Source organism: Nyctereutes procyonoides, unplaced genomic scaffold (assembly GCF_905146905.1).
Source record: "Nyctereutes procyonoides isolate TBG_1078 unplaced genomic scaffold, NYPRO_anot_genome, whole genome shotgun sequence".
Lineage (NCBI taxonomy): Eukaryota > Metazoa > Chordata > Mammalia > Carnivora > Canidae > Nyctereutes > Nyctereutes procyonoides.
Window position 1 is genome coordinate 26457887 of NW_026575122.1, and position 18968 is coordinate 26476854.

The window sequence follows — 18968 nt, forward strand, 5'->3', positions numbered from 1 at the left end:
TCAGGGTGGCTTGTATTTTTTCTTTTTTCAGGGTGGCTTGTATTTGCTGAGATTTTAGAGAATAGAGGGAACTGGATTAGCCACAGAGTCCAAAAGTGAGACTTCATTTACAGAGTTGGTTGAGTGTCTTCATCATAGAAGCTTAAAGGGCTTAAAAATCCTGGGAGACAATCAGACCTTTGAGTGATAATTTCAGATGGCTCTGAAGTTAACCAGAGGAAGGAACTGATTTCAGTGATTTAAGATGTCATAGATTATAAGACACCCATTGATTTGATAGCATTTTAGAAAAAAAAAGAATTATGACTATCAATGTACTTGGCATATATGATGGAGAATTTGCCCTTGGGTGTGAAGATTAATGGTCCCAGCTCATCTGAACAAAATCTGAACCAAATTTAGTCTTGATATGTCAAGTTCAGAGGTCTTACAGAACAGAAGTGGGCTTATCTCCTCAGTTCCACTCAGACAACTGGATGGTGTAATAACTGCAGGCCCATTGTTTTAGGTTGCTTCTGGTGACAAAACATCAGACCTAATGCTTGGAGGGCATCTGGGTTTTTGACCCAGTGTAGTAAGTCTGAAGCTGTTCAAAATACTTGTAGGTCACTGAGTGGAAATCATGAGCATGGATTCTCCATTTCTGAAGCTTCTAGAGGGAAAAGGGAGAGAAAGTGACATGAGAACGGGAGACTGAAGAGGTAAAGGAAAGCTTTACCAATAGGGCATGGCAGTTACCACCACTTCTATTTTATCTCAAACCAGAGATAAACATTCCAATCAAATGGAAAGTATATCAGTGGAAAGACCACTTGGACACTATCCTGTTGCTAAGGTTACTTCAGAGATAGAAAAGTTTCAAGCAGATTATTGGTGTGGGCCCCCCAGGACCTCAAATTACAAACAGAAGACTTGACCATTAAGATAATAGTAGTATTAAATTAAAGTAGTAGTACACTTTAATTTCACATGGTTCAGTTTTCTTAAAATCAATAATATAAATTTCAATTATCATAAAATTAGTGTCTGAGTGGGGAGGAAACACATCTCTGCAAGAAAACTTGGTGCAGTAATTGTTAACATAAAGGAGTTTCAAGCTCTTTTGTGTAGCTAAAAGTTGCCTTCCCTTCAGTGACATAAATGCTATGCTGATTTCCTTCTTCTTTAATGAGAGAAATTTAAACCCTAATTAAAATAGGGAAACTAAACTTGGGCTTGTATTGTGGTTGAGATGCTGGGTGTGTACGAGGAGTGTCATGGAGGTGGGCAGGCTGCTCTCTCACTGTAGAGGAGTCAGAGATTTGCTTGGTGAGATTGAGTGTGCGAGTCTATTTTTAGTGTTTTGATGAACATTCTCATTAAAAAGTATCTGCAGCACAGTTCGGATACTGAGGCAAGACATGGATTTATGGAGAGGGTACATTGAGGTCCTGGCGTTATAATCCTCACAAAAAAACAAGCAAAGCTTTCAGTAACAAACTCATAACCTTCTGGAACCCTGAACTTTTTAATTAAGAGAGAAATAAAGGAGCAAAAGGTTGTGAGGGAAAAAGAGAAGGAAAAGAAGAGGGAATATGTGCATGAATTGAAAACAGTGCAGACAAAGCACAGTTATTAGGTTTTCCTACTTTTAAGTTAGGAGCAAAAACCATAAAACCACAAAATCTCTCTCTTGTTCTTCTTGAAAGTGCAATCAGATGTCTGTTTTTGCTGATTAACATCACAAGCATCTTACATTTCACAAGGTCTCTAAAAGTCTTCCTTAATTCAAGGTAAGATGTGAAAGACACACAAGCTATTCTCGGTAGGGATTCAAAGAACCTGTGCACCCATTCAAAACACAATGAGCTTTGGCAGAACACTGTGCTACAATATCAATTATCCTCACTCAATAGCATTTCTGCCCCCTTTTTGTGTGTCTTTTTGGAATAAGAATGTATGTTGCCCTTATTAAACCTACGGAATTACTTTTTTCCTGCTCCTTAGGAAATCTAGCAAATGCAGACAGTTTCAGCGACTTAACAAAAAAAAAAAAATCTAATTTCCACTTGAGCAGCTCTGAGGTTAGGTCAGCAGAAAAAAAACTGCAGTAGCTTGTGTTGATGAATATTTTATAAGCTCTACCAACTAATAAAAGATGTATTTAAAAATGGGCAGGATGCTGGTTAGGAAAATGTCCTATTATTTAATTATCATGTAGATAAAAGATGAGTTTTGAGTGTGATGAAAGAATGCACCAGCCCACAGACCAGCTCGATTTGGGGTCTTTAGACTCTTTTCCTTCTGTTCGCCATAGATCTTCCATCATGGCCTCCAACTGCTGACTTGTATAATCAATGAGGCAACGGGGTGATTACAGAGCTTGACCCATGTGGAGATTATTTAGTGGCCTCAATGGACAAGAGAAATCTCTAAAAAGCTTCTAATTAGCACACCCAGTCAATGAAATTGCAAACCTCATTATTTGAGTCAGGGCCAAAAAGTACAGGCCAATATAACCCCCAAATGACATCTTGGCAGTATTTGGAGCTTCTTACCCATAGAGTTCAGAATTACACTCACCATGATCTATAATAATAATGATGATGGTGGTGGTGACAATACCAACAACACTAAAAATAGCAGCAACCATTTGTTGAGCACTTACTACATGCCAGGCATGATGCTAAATGCTTTACATGCATCATTTCTTCCAATCCTTGCAGTAACTCCACGAGAAAGGTTCTATTATCATGCTTCTTTTATAGGAACATGAGGTTTTTATAGGAAAATGAGGTTAATGGATGCTTAGCTAGCAAATGATTGAGTTGACTCCAAAGCCAGCAGGCTTTGCTGGAATGGAGACCCACCATCCCACCTGTTGTATCTTTTCTAGCAAAAACCATAGTCTTTTTGATGTGTCTCATGGAAAAATGACAAATGCTTATGTTAGGAATGCTTATAAAACTAATTTTGATACCACCGCATACATCTTAGGCCTTTAGAAGAAGCCACACCAGATCTTTCTAGCCAGTAGAATAATGGAAACATGGTAGAAAAAAATAATAGTCTAGGAGTTAGATGTCCTGAGTTCTAGCACTAGATCCATCCATAACAAGCTGTGTGTCTCATCAAATCACTTCACCTCTCTCATTCTTGGTGGCTTATTCTTGGAAGTGATGATTGTAATATTTGCTCTCTCCTTGCAGGGTTGTGCTGAGAAAACAATGCCATGATGTACCTGAAAGCTCTTGGAGAAGTTTCAAGTGTTATGTAAATGAAAGGTGGTAATTAAAAACCTCCAGAGAAGGGCAGCCTATCTCAGTCATCAATTATCATGTTTTCTTCCTTGTCAGGAAACCTGTATTTTTCATGCTTCTTGGGGGGTATCGAAAGCTCTGTGCAAAATTTTTGTTTGGGGTATGTGTGAAGAAAAGGATCACTCTGACAGCTCAGAACGCATTTGTGATAGGAACTAATAACCCCATATAAACTGATGAAAGCAAAGGCAGGTGCATTCTCATGTGAAATTGTGAAAATTCATACTTCCATTTATTGGTTTTTATACTTAGTTATAAGAAGATAGAATATTCAACTGTCATAACACACATAAAGCCCAACTCTTTAAATAAGAAATTGGTATAGGAATTGACTTATTATCTAGAGAAATGGAAAAAAGATTTTGGGAAAAACATGAAAAATGTGAATATCAAAAAGCTTAGCATGTTCCCAAGCTTTGGAAACCTGGGTATGGGAATGCACCTGAGAAGTCTGAATCCATTTTTTGCTCATATTATATTTTTGATGAAATTCAGTAATATTCCTGAATGAAAGCAAAAACCAAATTAAGAAGGAGCATTACTTCCAAGATGATGCAGTGGGCTATGGGAATGTCTCAGGCTTTAGCTTCAGGAAGACCTGGGCAATAATTCTGACTTTGCAGCTTACAAGGTGCTAATTAACCTCTCTGAGCTTCTGTTTCTACTACATGGCTATTGCACATAAACCACCTGATGTCTTAGGCGTTATGTTACTAGACAGACCAACAATATAATCTGATTAATGAAGACCTCGCCAATGTAATGTCCATGTCTAAGTACGAGGGAGACTCTAAATTCTTCCTCACATCACTTTCTTTCAGCATGAATAAATAGGGACACAACCTACTAGTCTGAGCTTTATCTCCTCATGTTTTTTTTTCCTCAATTTTTCTTGCTGGAAGTGCTCAAGGAAAGCAAATTGGGATTGATTGGGTTGTTGAGAAGTTGAGATCAGATAAAGGAAAGACCACCCTGGATAATCAGGATTTGTGTAGGGAAGGAAATCCAGAGTTCACCATTTTAAATGTATTGAGGCATACTGAATTACACAGTCTGAAATGACTGGGAAGGATACATTTGTCACAGATAGCATGGCACTGAAGTTAGAGCATGTGAGGTCCTTAATCAGCTACAGGAAAACTTTATGTGCCAGGAAGGTGTCAGGGAGTATATACCCTTTGATTCACAGCTTTGCAAAATTTACCAAAAACTTGAGTTAAGAAATAATGTTGGTGAGAATTGGTTGGAAGTCTACACCTAGAATTTATTCTCAGGTTTAAGTTGGACCATCAGAGAGCCTTAAGTTGAACCAGTTGGCCCCTTCATAATGTTAGCTTTTAGTGTTATAGGTATAGCATTTTTGCCATAGGCCTTTTTTGAGGAATGTTAAAAGTCACGGCCTAGGACGTGCATCACTATATTTGTGGTAGGGATCCTGTCCTTCCCAGAGGTCTGCTTGATTATATTCTTGGAGTTTTTAAATCTTTCCTCTATACTATGAACAAAGGAGATTATTTTCCTTTCCTGTTTTTTTTGAGATTTTTCTAATAATTATGTATAATCATGCTATTTCCCTGCATAATGATTTTAACTGGCTCTAACTAACTGCAGAGTAAAATCCAAGTTCCTTTTCAAAGCCTCATGTCCTTCTTGAAATGGCCTCATGTTACTTACTTAGCCTCACCTCTTCCCTGTAGCCTCTTGAACCTCTGCTCTGGTCATATTGAACCTGAGAACTGTATTCCTTCAGCCTGATGTGTCCTTCCCACAACTGTCTACTGAATGAGTCATTCTTGGAGCCTCATCTCAAATATTAATCCTTAGAAGATGTTGCCTCCCCCAAGCTGATTTCAGAGCTCCTTTGCTTACTTGCTTCAATCCCAATTCAAGCAATACTTCTACTGTCTTGCAATTGCTTTTTTTTTTTTGGTTTTCTTTCATTTTGTTGATCTGTCTCCCGTCTAATCTGCGAGTACCTAGAAGATAGGATTGGTTTCCCCTTTGCTGCCTTAACTACAGTGCCTGCCGCTGTCTGTGCCTGGATCATTGCTACTGCCTCTTTTCTGTCTTTGCGTGCAAGCTGCCACCCGCCCCTCTTTCTTTCTTCTTTTGGTCCTCATCTTATACATGGCTTGTTAATAATTTCAGTCAAGTGCTCGGAACAGTTGGAAAACCAGCTCTGACACATTCTAAACTCTTTTTTGGAAGAGGGTATAGTCCTCTGACGGAAGTACTGGTCCAAAAATTCACCTCTGTTCTGATTTTGTGTGACATTTCCCATCATGTAGAACATGATTAGCTGTCTTTTCTAGTGCTTCTTTAGGCCAAGTCTATTAATGAGATTTTGTTTAGTCCAGCATGAGTCAGAGCCAAGCATGTTTGCTCATAGATGTACATTAAAGGAACAGAGTCTGACTGGCAAGTGGCAGCCCAATCTTTAGGGCTGAGGTAATTTTCCAAAGCTGATTTTCTTAGTGTTCAGCAAAGTGGAATGTAATTTTAATTTGCAAGGAGAACTTTGGCTTCCAGAAACATAACTATCAGCTTTTTCTCAAAGCATTTCTCCACAATGATGCCAGAGAGGTCAGAATGGGATAGTTAGAGATACAAACAAATTTAATAAAAAGGAGGCCCCAAACAAATGAAAAAGTATGTCCTGAAATTTTGTTTTACAAAAGGGGAAACAAAAAAGTTCAGCAAGTGTTCTTGTTTAATGATGTCCAAATACTCATTTAGTACAAATGTAAGTGCAAAGCATCACAGGAATGTATATTTAAAGATATTACAAAGCCAAATTGATTAAAGTTTTAGTTCACCAAGCAGTCAAAGGCATCAAAGACATTTATCTCCTTGCAAAAGATATTTTATGTGGAAGATTCAAATTGGCAAAACTTTTTAATTGGTTCACTTCTACAGTGCAACACATAAAAAGTTTATGGAGGCAACAATTCATTAGATGCTGCAGCATCAGGCCAGAGCACCAACTATTTATAATGCAGCCTGCCATTCACACATGCGGCCACATCAGAATGAGATATGAAAGTTCACCAAGTGGGTAGGTTTTCATTAACCATTCCATTTCCCTTTGTAAAGTTGAGGGCCATACAAATAATTCTTTCACCTTGGCTTTCCTATGTAAAATAATATGCATAAGTAAGTGTACTATTCATGTACCAGATGTAATGGAAAGATGATTGACTCCAATGCAAGTAAATGTATAATACAGCAAACTCATAGACGATATGATTCTCTCTTCCTTGCCCTCTTTCTCTCCTTCTGCAACCTATGGTTTCTCTGAACTGGCAGGAGTAGGGCTCACAGGGATAAAAGATGACACATTGATCTCATTTCTGATTCCTTGCAGGGTCATTGATTTGTGAGTACAGAATTAGGAGGACTAGTTTAGGGACATTTAGCCATGTATTCAATGAGGAGAAAGGGCCATATCTCCCACGCGTCTATGGAGATGGGGGCTTTACTGACATTGCAAATGGTAATAGAACCCAGATTTTGGGAGACATTGCTTTGCTAGAGTAACCTTGGGAGCATGAACTTGTTTTTTTCTACTATTTTCTTTTAATAGAGAGGGGAAACAATATGAAAGGCTAGGTATTATACAAAATCAACAGACATTTGCTAGGACTTAGAAGCTCTATTTCTTCTGTTAAATGAACAGTTAAAGCTACCTGATGACAGCTACTGTTATGTCTCTTTCACCTTGCAGGAACGACGGTCGAGGGGTTGGGACGAAGGTGACTGGTGTGATTCAGTCTGGTGGGACCGTTAGCCCAAGAGGATCAGAACATTGCTCAAGGGAAAGGGGCAAGAGTAGGTCTCAAGGTTAAGGTTAATAGAAATCAGAGGCAGCATGTCCCTCAGATAACATGGATCTCTGAAGCCCACAGACTTCATGGCATGATCTTTTTCCTTTCAGGTGTAACAGGTGGGTTCAGATGAGGAGTTTCAATGAGAACTCATTTCTCTGTTGTATACCCTGCTCTGTGGCTGGAGTTTCTTCTACTCTGTGAAGAGGTACAGCAGTTGGGAGGATATTTATTGTGCATTGTAATTAATAAAGCTTATAATCATCATAATTAGTATTTCTCGAGCACCTACTGTGTGCCGAGGCCCATGCTGGGAGTTTACATTAGGTATCACTTCATTACACTGGATCCCTAGTATAACCCTGAGACATCAGCGTCAGAGACCTCCTTTTATAGAAAAGCGAGCTTCAGAGATCTTGAGTAATGTACCTAAGTCACACCGTGAGTAAAGGAACAGGGATTCAAGCCAAGTCTGCCATCATCCTGCTTCAGAGCATGGAAACCTTTCCTGGCAGTCCCTGGGCATATTCCTTGCTTCTCTTGGATGCCACCAGCATAGAAGTTCTTTTACCTACTGGTGGTTTCGTGCATCTCTGGGCGTTCTCTGGCTCCTGACGTGTGTTCAGTTAGAACACAGGGCAGGCTGGAGGCACTAAGGAGCTAATGAGGAGCAACCCTCAGTTCTCAACCACTGAGGTTTAGAAAAATGAATATCCTGTTTCCTTGCCCTTTAGCAGTTCTGAGGTGTTTTCTCCACAATCTCTCAGAGTCCCCTATGGGACAAAGTCCCAGTTGCCCACAGAGTAATCCCTCATTAAACTACCTTTTACCTTCCTTCTATCCTTCCTTCCATCCTTCCTTCCTTCCTTCCTTCCTTCCTTCCTTCCTTCCTCTCCTGCTCTCCTCATTTGCTCATGGTGTTTCCTGAGATCACCTCCCAAACACTACTGCTATCCAAGATCCAAATTAAGACAACTATGTTCCCCTGGGGAGGTCTTCCACCTGCTGGTTAATGACAGAATTATGCATTATTTACAATGAAAACTTAAGACAGATGAGAAAGACTCATTGCATATGTCTGAAGACGCTGGGAACTCTGAAACCTAGCTGTCACTTTTGTGCACAGACAGAGCAGGGAGTTTTAGAACAGCACAGGCATAGACATTTCTCCCTTTTCAGTGCAGTGGTCATGTGGAAAAAATATATTTTCCCAAGTGTTTACATCTGGTCTCTGAGCCAGCAGATTTCAGAATTAGTCCTTAAGTTCACTAATAATGTGGGAGTAGTTTAGGAGTGATAAAGTTTAAACATGACCATGTGCCACACAAATGCTCTCCTATACCAACAAGACTGAATTTGAAATGATATAAAGAAAAATGAGCTTGCTACATCTCATTAGGGTGTGCTGCTAGATTTGCATTTTTGTTTGATACTCAAATGCTGCCATGTTATGGCTGAGTCATGACTTCAACATCCTTTAACAAATTAAAATGAGATTGGGTAAACAGACATCTAGAACACCAGGCAAGCATTTATGAGTTTCGAAATGGTGCCGGTGATTAGCTAGAGCTTACCTGGCGAGCAGTGTGCCTGTGAGTAGCCAATTTCCTTCTGATACTTTGAATGTGTTATATTTATTAGAGTAAATTCAAGTGGTATTTCTTTAGTTGAGATAAATGGGTGTATCTATAGGGAAGAAAGATTGGCTAAAAAAAATACCACAGGTATATAGAAATGACATCAGAATCCTGCTGATAATACGAAAAGAAATAACTTCTTCTGTGATCCCTAGTTTCGTTTCATTATCAGGAAGGGACTATTGCCAGCCTTCAGCATCATATTCCAAATAGGACTCATCCTCTACTGATGAGATAATAGTTCATTTACACCCAAGATTGTAACACAGTTTAGAATTACTCTTTCCCTTTCAATTTGCTTCCCTCTTCCAATATCTGCAGATTCATAGTTGGTTATAAAGGAGATTTGTGGTTTTAAAACATCATCTTATTTTCCTCCTTTTCGCTAACGAGTTGTATAAAATAAGTATGATTTTCCTAATATTCATTTTGAGTGTAGAAATATACAGTTTAGCAAGGAGCATCAAAGTGCTATTAATGCTGCAATTTGGTGACAAAACACCTCTCCGTTTTCAAGTACCTCTTGCTATATTTCTTCATTTCAAAGGATTTATTGTATTATTTCCTTGGCTGTAATGGTTGGGTCCCAGCGTAATAGGCTTATTTTGATATTTTCTCCACAGTTTAAGTTATTTCAATAACGACTGACTCTACGTTTGAATGATGCTCAGCAAACAGGAAAACAGTGGGTGTCCCATTTTGCCTTTTGCTTCTCAGTACCTTCAAGGGATCATGTCATCATTGGTGAGTGTGAGCAGCATCTGAATACTGACTTGACAGACTCTTCTTCCTCTTTCCATTTGAGGAAAACTGTGGCTCCTGGGCCATCCATTCTAGTTTTTAAAAAAAATTTCAAGCAACTCCTACCATAAGAACCTGAACTTCTAAGATGTAAATATCGATAATGACATGGATCGGAAACAAGTTGTGAACAAATTAATCCACCCCTCTGGCTTAGGCAATTAAGCAGAATCCAGTGCATGTGGTGGTTGCATGTGGCTCTGTGGTTCTAACTACTGGATGAATCAGAATTTGGCCTGTGAATCTTTATAGAATTTTACTAGTATGTGATAACAACCACAGGCAGAGAGACAATAAACTCGATTCAGCCTTTGTGACTGAAAAATAAATGTACTGTGTCCATGTAGGAACATGTTTTCTGAGCCTGTGTGAGGGCTGGGAAAGAGAGGTATTGAACTTCCATTATTAAAGGTAGTTTTTCCTACTACCTGGCTTTATGGACATCATGCTAATACTCTGGGGAGTTTTGGTGGTAGAAATGAACTCAAGAAGGTCAACTGTAAATCTCTCACTCCCTGTTGTGGTTGGCAGGCTTTTAAGGAATATTTATATTTTTGTGCATCCGAGAGTGAAAGAAGTCACAATTCTACATGCAAAATGTTAGGTATTTAAGGACCCCTACAGTAGATTGGGCGTCTGCAGAATTTCTTCTTAATGTAAATACAATGTTAAGGAAGTATGAGAAAAAATCTTAACAAAGAAAGAATTTGAATACCACGATACATGTTCTTTATTCATATTTAATTTATTTTTTGAAATTAGTCATTGACTGGAACAATAGTGTTCTCAGTGGTTCTTTCTGGCCTGGCAGCTCAGAAACTTTCTTCAGGAGAACCAAGCATCATTGGGCTGTAGGAGGAGAGCCTTCATCCCAAGAATGCACTCTTTGTGTTCCATCTGTGGAAGTAGCTCCTGACTGATTATCCTGCTCCTATTCTTGATTCCCAGTCTGTTTTGCACATGGCAGACAGAGTGATCCACCAACTAAGGTCAGATTCTGTTACGCTGCTCTCAAAAACTCCAATGGCAGCTTATTTCATTTGTAGTGAAAGTCAGTAGGCATGTAAGCTGACTTCCAAGTTACTTCATGGACAATTTTACCAAATGTTCCATGGATACATATCACATGACCTCTAGCTTTGCAAATTGAGTTGTTTTTTTTCCCTCTTCTATCCCAAACCCAATTGTAAATCAAGAACATACATTTTAAGATTTTGACAACAGCATTCAGCTTCTATATCTTATTAGTTACTTTGACACCAGTTGTTAGAAGAGATGAATTTGAAATCTCCGTGGCTTAAATAATACAAGTTTACTCCTTGCTGCCACAATCTTTTGGGTCTATTCCTAGTTGGGCAGCCTTCCACACGGTCAGTCAGGAACCCAGGCTTCTTCACTATTAAGGCTCCTCCTCCCTCTAGGTTCTTGGAGCCTCTCCATGCAGCCAGGATGTGAGAGAAGAGGTAGGATGGTGCTACAAGATTTTCTGTCCATATTCCACTGGCCAAAACTCAGTCACTTGATCCCATTGACAACAGAGGATGTTGAGAAATGCAGTGTGTGCCTAGGAAGAGGAACAAATAGGATTGTCAATTAGCTAGTAGACGTGCCATTTCTTTCTACCACTTTTACCCTGAGTAGACTATGTGGCCTATTTCATTATTTCTCATTTCTCAGTTGTCTAGATCTTGCTCTTAAATAGCCATCCTAGTTGGATGTTGTGTTATATTCTTGGCAGGGAAAGAGCAAGTCTCTGGAGTCAGACAATCCCGAGTTTACCTTATAACTGGGGCACTTACTGTTAGCCTTTGGGTAAATTATTGAACCTCTCTGATCATTAGCTTCTTCATCTGTCCAAGCAGGTATAAAATCCCTGCCTCATGAGATGACTGAATAATAATCATATCAAAGAGTAGAATAGCAGATGTTAGGAGCACAGATCCTGAAGCCAGCCTGTTTGTGTTTGAATCCTGGCTGTATCTGCTAGATGGTCTTGGATGAGCTTCAGTTTCCTCATCTGCAAAATAAGAATCATGACATTATCTACCACCCAGAGGTTTGGGGAAGTAAATGAGGTAATATATGTAAGGCACTTAGAATAGTGGCCATAAACATAAAGTAGAGTAAGTGCATGTGACTGTTCACTCTAATCTTAAATGCTCTTGATAAATGGTATTTTCCCCAAGTTGTTGCTTGATATGGCTTATTCTTTTCAGCAATTATTGAATACTAAAGAAAGCCCCAAAGATTCTCTAAAAGGGCTCTTCAAAGGTAGGATTTCAGGCATATTAATGGGATGTCAAGGAGCTTTGTGTAGAGAGCCCTGCCAAATGACCACCTGCTCTGATTATTGCAATGTTGGTTCTGGGTCCTGGAGGAAATTTCTCAAGAGAGAATATTTACCCAGAGCTCTTTAGAGTGATTTTTTTTTTTAAAGTGTGATGTGAGGTTAAATAGCATGGGACTCATGATCAATTTTGGTGAACAATGGAGATGGGAGGTTATTCAGGTTATTAGGCTCATCTAAGAATATTACAGTCTGAAAAATTGTTTAAAGAGAAATATAATTAGAATAATGGGACAACATAATGGGAAATCAATGCTATTAATGTAACTGCTAATTACTGCATTAGAACATTTATCCAAATCCCTTCTCCTTAAAACTAAAAACATGAAATTAAGTCACCACGGTAGGCAATTTGTGTAGAGGGACTCAGGGATATTGGATTACGCTGGAAAATCTGCCCAGAACAATTTGTCGTTGTACCAAACATCAAGCTGGATCCTCTCAGTTTCAAGGAGAGAATGTGCTTGGGAAGACTCATTTTTTCACTGCCTTCATATTGGTCATTTTAGGTCTCATGGGTTCTAGGTATTAAAAGTGCTCTAATGTTTGAAATAGAATTTTTGTTTCCTTCCCTTAGGAGTTAGTTTACTGAATGCGGGTCTATTTGACAAAATCACAAAAGCTAGGATTTGGAGTGTTCTGATTACCCTCTGGGAAGGTAGAATGAAGAGCTTGGATTGATTTGGAATTGTTTTGAGGGTAGAACGGACAGTGCAGCATGCCTCGCAGAGAGAATGGTGGTCTCACAATAAACTGAAGGGAATGTGACAACCCAAGTACCTGGAGACTGGGGCTAAAAGCCAGATGTTTTGATTTGAGGTATCAAGGTACAATACAGACTGTCTCTTTGGTGTCATTGTGAATTTAGGTTGGAGACCAGAGAGTTTACCATTTGGGAGGATGGGAGCAGTCCAGAAGTAAGGTGTAGAGTCCAGAACCAGGAGCAGGAGGCTCAGAATCCCCAGGTAAATGGTAGGGATGAAGTTTGTCTTCTTTTTAATTGTAGAAAAAAGCCCCATATGACATAAAATTTACCACTTTAACCATTTTCAGTGTATAATTCAGTGTCATTAATCCCATTTATTGCGTTATACAACCATCACCACTATTCCCAAAACTTTTTCATCACCCCAAACAGAAACTGTAACCCTTATGCAATCACTTTCCATTCTCTCCTCCATTAGCCTTTGATAACCTCTAATCTACTTTTTGTCTCTGTGAGTTTGCCTATTTCGGGTATTTCATATAGGTGAATCCTACAATATTTACCTTTTTGTGTCTGAGTCATTTCACACAGCGTAATGTTTTCAAGATTCATCCATGTTGTAACATGGGTCAGAATTTCTTTGTTTTTAAGGTTAAATAATACTCCATTGTATTTTTTTTTTAGGTTTTAAATATCTTTTTGCAATAGATTATCTTATTTATGTGGATACAGAATCATTTTACACTATTTTTATTTTTTTGGAGGAGAAGAAAGAGGAGGGTGGAGTGGTGGGGAGGGGCAAAGGGGTAGAGAGAGAGAGAGAGAATATCTTAAGGAGGCTCCGCACCCAGTGCAAAGCCAGATGCAGGGCACGATCCCACCATCCTGAGATCACGACCTGATGCTTAAATCACTGAGCCGCCCAGGCACCCCTCATTTTACATTATTAGATTAGACACTAATAGATGCTTTGTTTTAATAGGTTATCAAGGAAAACAAAAAGGAAACTATTCAGTAGTGTTCTTGATTAGCCTGTCTTACACAGCAGGAGAATCTGGAAACACATGGAACCTGTACAGTTGAGGCTGGGGAACCTGTGTTTTTCTCTGGCTGGACAGTGGAGAACTTCAATGGCTTAGACTGCAATTGCCTTTTCTGAACAAACATTTATACAGGAAAAGAGGAGGACTCCTAGCCCTGAATAGTTTAAACACACTTCTGAAAACAGTGTGAACAGTGTGAGTGGGGAAAACGAAACCCCTGGCAGGTGGGACAGACGGGACTCCAGATTAATGAGGTCTGTTGGTCCAGCAAAAGTGCACGTGTTCCACTCACAGATATATATCTGTCAATGGACATTTGGATTGTTTCTACCTTTTCTTTTTGCTGATTGCGAATAATGCTGCAAGAACATCAGCATTAAAGGGTCAGAGTCTGCTTTTAATTCTTTTGGGTGTATACCCAGGAGTGGAATTGCTGGGTCAAATGGTAGTTCTGTTTAGCTCTTTGAAAACAGCCAAACTGTTTTCCTGGAGTTGTTCTTGAGATCTGTGAAGCTGCTGACAGGTGTGCAGAGGTGGGGATGAGGTCTGACACTAGGAAGTGGAGCGAAGAAGAGGAAAATGGACCACAGGGACACAGCAGAAGCCCCAGCCAGCGGCCTGGCCATGCACAGAGTTGGCATTGCTAATATGTTCTCAGGTGTGGTCTGTGGACTGGTTTGGCTTTACTTGGGTGCTGGTTTTAATGGCAGCATCTCAGGGCCTGCCCCAGAAGCACTTGCTTGTGCCTGTCTGATGTGCCTGGGCCCCCACCTGGGCATCTTGCATGTGTATTCTGAGTGGGGTGCCCAGAGGATCTGCATTTCCAACACAGTCCTGGGTGATGCTGGGCCTGCTGGTTTCTAGACTACACCTTGATGTGAGGGTCAGCACAGCCTGCATATTGGACTACTGGTGAGTTCTCAAGCATTCCAATGCCTGGCCCCACCACAGAGGTTCTGATTTGATTGGTTTGGGGGGTAAATCTGGCTTTTGGTATTTTAACAAAGTTCTCATGAGACTGTACTGTGCAGCTAGGATTTGGAACTTCTGCTCTGGGTGTGGACATTGTCTTCTCTCTTGCACGTGTGTCCTCCCTCCACCCTTCCTGTTTTCTTTCCAACTTTTCTGATTAAAACAGAGTCAAATTCTCAACTTATTGATCTCTCTTTCATTTATCATGTACCTTGCCTGCAGATTAATCTTTCTAAACCAGTTCTGAACAGACTGCTCTCTTGCAGAAACTTTCAGTGGCTCCTCCTTGCCCTCCATGAATCAAAAAGACCTTGTACTCTGAGGCCCTCCCTGGGGTAGCTCCAATCTTCTTTTCCAACCATGTCTCCTTTTTGACCGAGACCTATATATTAGGGAAAATAAACTAATTTCTGTCCTCTGAATACACCGTGGGTTTTCCTATCTGTATGATTTTGCTTGGGTTAGCTCTCCATCTGTTTAATCTTTTTTACATATGTGTCAGTCAGAGACCATCCCTATTTTTACTTACTCCTATGAAGACCTTCCCTAATCTTTGCAACTGATGAAATCCTTTTTGTTTTTTTGCTAGCATTTTTATTTGTTGTTTTCTTACAGAATTTACTTTTTCCCCCCTCATATTTCTGGAATTTGTGTTCTTCTCCTACCTTCCTTACTGGATTAGAAACTCTTTGGGGGCCAGAGCCTCTTTTTTGTTCATGTTTGTATCCCCTGCTGGGTCTACTACAGTGCCTAGCACATGGTAGGTATCCCCAAAGATTGGTTAAATTGTGTTAAATTGAGTAATTTGCCTCCATGTTATTAATTCTATTTTGACCTCTCTGCCATATACTGATATTTTAATTTCACTGCCTGGCATTTAGTAGATCCTTAGGGATTTTATTTAAATAAATACTTTACCAAAAGCTCCAAATGTTCTTTATAAACAGGCAATACAACTTCCTTGGTGTCTTCCAAAGTTTACAATGTTTTTATTGTTCACTCTTTGTACTAGTTTCTTTGCATTTTGGCTTCCTTGTGTCCTGAGGCAGGGTGGGATCCATTAGGAGGTCAGAGGCCATATTTATTTTACTTTCAAAGACTCATTATATTCCTAAAAACTTTGGAGCACACTGGTAATGAGCCATGATTCTGGAAAGCCCATCTGGCTCTGATTCTTCCTCAGGTTCAAGTGGGAACTTCTGTGGTACTTAAGTGGGTGATGGGACTTGGAAGGTAATGACGTTTCCTGCAATTAAATCATGTCCATAGCAGTCGCTTGCAATCCTGTAGGAACTATTATAAGGAATCCCCTCTCATTTGGCACAATGAAATATGAATATTTTTCTAACGGGCTAATTAGTGCAGTTATCATTTTTTTTTTTTTTTGGCCAAAAATGTCAATGTGTAGGATTTAATTAGTCTGCCCTAGGATTACAAGATAACTTCTTAGCTTAGTCACTCTGTCAGCATTTTCAGGATTTGGAAGGATGCCAAGAACTATCACCTACACATAAACTTCTAGAAAAATTACTATGAAGAACAGGTAAAGCTCCCCAAAATAAAATCTAAACTATATGAGTGGAGGAGTTATGACCAAAGGAATACTTAGTTAGTGGAAAGTGTAAAAAAACAGGCCTTGACATCCCATTGCTCTTATTTCTACATTGCAGGACTTAGGTGGTTTAGATGTTGCAGTCTCAGATTTAGACTCTTTCGGTTTCTAATAGCAGGACCTGATTCTACCTGGCTAAACTACATGGGAATTGATTGATAGGATGTCGGGTAATGAGCAGAAGGAAGGAGACTTGGAATAGCTCAGCCATGCAACATAGGGGATTAGGCAAGTTTCTGGGAGGTAGGTAAATAGGGACTAGTAGGGGGCAATCTCTTTAGGATTCTGCTGGTGGAATAAACATCTTACAAATAGTTTCAAATCTTTTGATTTTCCAGGAAAAGAGAGTTGGGTTGGCCTATGTCATGGAATAGGTTCAGTCAGGACCTCAGAATGTGTGACCTTATTTGGAATAAGGGTCTTTGCAGATGTAATTAAGGTAGGGTAGAGATGAGGCCATATAGGAAAGGAGTGAGCTTTGCATCTAATGAGAGTGGTCTTATATGAGGCAGAAAAGAAGGAGACATGGACACACAGAGAAAGAAGTAATGTGCTGTGGAGGCAGATGTCGGACTGATGTGTCTACAAACTTAGGAATACCAAGGTTTGTCAGCAATTACCATAAGTTGCAAGAGAGGCATGGGACAACAATTTCTCTCTCAAGACTCCCCAGAAAGAACCAACCCTACTGACAGCTTGATTTTGGACTAGGTCTGCCTAAACTATAAAAGAATAAGTTTTTCTTGTTTTAAGCCACCAAGTTTGCGGTAATTTGTTTCAATACCTTTAGGAAACTAGTACAGGTTTTATGTCCAGAGAGGTAGGGGACTTGATTGAAAGCCTCCTCGTAACTGTTTGCAATGGGCTAGAGGGACTTCCCCAAAAGAACTCCAATGGTTTTCCTCAAGGAAAAGAGCATGGATAAGTGGACAGAAACCACAATGTCTATTACATACCATAAACCTGAATTTCTATTTTCCCTGGGGAGTCTGGGGGACAAGGACGGGAAATGCATTCTCTAGCTCCAGCCTCAGGTATAATGTGAAGCCCACCATCAGATTTTGCCAAATTACAAGTAGTAACCAGTCTTTTGTGGGAGAATTAGGAGTATTATTGATGACAAAAAATACAGACAGAAAGACAATGCATAGGACAAAGGCCTAGTTTACATGGTCAGGGTATGATATAATATGGGTCAGGAAGGTGATCTCTGAAATGAATGAAAATTGACTACTGTATCAATTGAAAGGAGCTTGGAATAATGATCCCACCCCCACCTCCTTCCTTGACTGGGTTACTATGACAAATGTGTGTTGAACATAGTCAACAGAATAAATTCTAGCCTGTGTCCAGAGAAATCACAAAGGACTAAATGGAAATTGTCTATCTTGTTTGGGTGATTCTACATTCCATTCCCTTTATATTCTGAGGTGTTTGGTGGCCAGAGAGATACCTTTGTATTTGTTTCCTTTGCAGCTTTAACAATTGACAACTAGTATTTATTGAGGGTTTCTTATGAGCCAAGAACCATGCTAAATATGTTACACAGGCATTGTTTTATTTATTCCTTAAACAACTTAACATTGTTTATTTCATTAGTGGCTCTGACTTTTGGGTGTGAAAACAGAGATTTATGGAGGTTATATATTTGCTTAGGGTCATATAACTGGTAAGTGATGGTACCAGGATTCAAATCCCAGAGTCTTGACTCCCAAGCCTAAATTCTTGAGTAATTGTGTGGCTATTGTGTGTACCTTTATGTGAGTATATCTATCATTTCAATAAAGAATTAGTTTTTTTTGTTGTTGTTGTAATATTTCCTTCAAAAGTCCAGAAGCTTTGCTCATGTGGCTTATTCCTTGGAAACTTCAGAAGTCAATGGAATGAACCAGAACTTTCTTTATGCCACGAAGTATACTGTCTGCTAAGCTAATCTCTTTCCTACTGGGGAATATGTATAATACCAACTGGTTTAGCTAGAATGAAAATCAATCATCAAGGCCACTGACAATGCTAAAAAAAAAAAAAAATCAAAAGCAGTTAGCATACAAATGAAAGTGATTCCCTGTAACTCTATGTGGGACAAATTTCCTGAACCACATACCAATAAATCAAGGCTATGGAGGCTCAGTTATAAAGGAAGATAGATGGATTGAACAATTTTTCTGATACAAATAAGCCTTTTTGTTCTATATATCTATCAGCTAGTTATTCAGGTCTAATTTGGGGATGTGTAAGTAAACATGTCCAAATATATTTAAATACACTTGCATTAAAAGCTGCCAAATAATCCTCCACATCAACACAAGCAAATTATTTCTGGAATCTTTCAAGTGCCTTTTGCATAACTATAATTAGAAAATCTTTGCTATAAAAAAGTAGTCTATCAGGATATCCCTCCCTCATCGCCCACGCCCACCCCCCACCAAACCCCGTTCTTTGAGGTCACATTTTTGTTGTTGTTTGTCAATAGAAGGCTTTTTGAATTCTTTGGACCTGCCTTTGGAACATACCTTCTCAGTTGTGTTGAGTGACTTTCCTCCTGGGATTCTAGAGATTCAGATGAAGCCAGACAGATAAAGCTGCTTCCAGTTTCCCTTATTCCAAGAAGCTGGCTGACCACAGGGCCTTGGGACTCTGTCAGGTACTGAGGTAATTTGTATCAGGACTTTAGGGCCATAAATCAACAGAGAGGACGCTTTTCTTGACTAGTTCTAGTTTTCTTCT